Below are 2500 nucleotides of genomic sequence, written 5' to 3' on the forward strand. Positions count from 1 at the left end.
TCGATTAAATGTATGAAAGTAAAATTTAACAAAATTTTGCCCATACATTTTTCACAATGCGTTGTGTACATTATCAGAAACACTCACGTGAAGTCAAGTGAGATATATATATGAAAGAAAATCAAATCGAATTTATATGAAACTATATTCGATTAAATGTATGAAAGTAAAATTTAACACAATACATTCATTTGATAAACTGAATAAATATATAATAAAGACATTTGAAATATATGGAAAATATCATCATATATATAATTTATTATTTTAATATATATTTGGTTAAATCGATGATATTATTGAAATATATAAAATGTAATTGAATTATATGAAATCAAACTGAAATGTATTTAATTGAATTTTTCCCATACATTTTACACAATGTGTGGTGTGCATGGCAAAAAACACTCACGGTGAAGGCATGTGAAATATATGAAATATAATCAAATCGAATTTATATGAAACTATATTCGATTAAATGTATGAAATTAAAATTTACCACAATACATTCATATGATAAACTGAGTAAATATATAATAAAGCCATTTGAAATATATTGAATTCTATTAAGTTAGATTTTCACCATACATTTTTCACAATGCGTTGTGTACATTGTCAGAAACACTCACGGTGAAGGCAAGTGAGATATATATGAAAGAAAATCAAATCGAATTTATATGAAACTATATTCGATTAAATGTATGAAAGTAAAATTTACCACAATACATTCATATGATAAACTGAATAAATATATAAGAAAAACATTTGAAATATATTGAATTGTATTAAGTTAAATTTTGCCCATACATTTTTCACAATACGTTGTGTACATTGTCAGAAACACTCACGGTGAAGTCAAGTGAGATATATATGAAAGAAAATCAAATCGAATTTATATGAAACTATATTCGATTAAATGTATGAAAGTAAAATTTAACAAAATTTTGCCCATACATTTTTCACAATGCGTTGTGTACATTGTCAGAAACACTCACGGTGAAGGCAAGTGAGATATATGAAAGAAAATCGAATCGAATTTATATGAAACTAAATTCGATTAAATGTATGAAAGTAAAATTTAACACAATACATTCATATGATAAACTGAATAAATTATAATAAAGACATTTCAAATATATGGAAAATATCATCATATATATAATTTAGTATTTTAATATATATTTAGTTAAGTTGATGGTATTATTGAAATATATAAAATGTAATTGAATTATATGAAATCAAACTGAAATGTATTGAATTGAATTTTTCCCATACATTTTTCACAATGTGTGGTGTGCATGGCAAAAAACACTCACGGTGAAGGCATGTGAATAATATGAAAATATCAACATTTAACTAACCAATGATATTGAAGCATATAAATCGAATCATAACTATATGAAACACGAATTTGAGTTATGTTAAACTGGTGATATTGTGGATTTATTCCTAGTTTTCCATACGTTAGTTTAAATAGAAACAATTTTCGAATATGTATACATATATGAAGAATTTATATTCTATACTAACATATTATGGAATGTAACTATTGATTGTTACCTTGGCATATTGGTGTATTGTGAGATTTCATTCATAGTTTTCCATACTTTAGTTTAAATAGAAACAATTTTCGAATATATATACATATATGAAGAATTTATATTCTATACTAACATATTATGGAATGTAACTATTGATTGTTACCTTGGCATATTGGTGTATTGTGAGATTTCATTCATAGTTTTCCATACGTTAGTTTAAATAGAAACAATTTTCGAATATATATACATATATGAAGAATTTATATTCTATACTAACATATTATGGAATGTAACTATTGATTGTTACCTTGGCATATTGGTGTATTTGTGATTTTATTCATAGTTTTCCATACGTTAGTTTAAATAGAAACAATTTTCGAATATATATACATATATGAAGAATTTATATTCTATACTAACATATTATGGAATGTAACTATTGATTGTTGCCTTGGCATATTGGTGTATTTGTGATTTTATTCATGGTTTTCCATACGTTAGTTTAAATAGAAACAATTTTCGAATATATATACATATATGAAGAATTTATATTCTATACTAACATATTATGGAATGTAACCTTGGCATATTGGTGTCATTGTATTTTATTCCTGGTATTCTATAGTTAGTTTAAATAGAAATAAATTTTTGAATTCAAAATTTTATATTCTATACTAGCATTACATAGAAATTATCCTCAACTGTTTGTTTCTTGTATACATACAGGAAATTAAACAGATGAAGAAAAAAAAAAAACAAAACAAATAAAAATTATAAGAAAAACTAAATTTTAAACAAAAGAAAAAAGGAGAAATTTTTTCAATCATATATATATTTATGATTAAAAAATAGAATTATGGAATTATTAATTTCAATTCAGAGAGAAAAATTATGTAATATATGAAATTATTACATTAAAAATGCATTTGAAGAAAAAGTAAAATGTTATTAAAAATGAT

The sequence above is a fragment of the Anastrepha ludens genome, unplaced genomic scaffold, assembly GCF_028408465.1.
Source record: "Anastrepha ludens isolate Willacy unplaced genomic scaffold, idAnaLude1.1 ptg000045l, whole genome shotgun sequence".
NCBI lineage: Eukaryota > Metazoa > Arthropoda > Insecta > Diptera > Tephritidae > Anastrepha > Anastrepha ludens.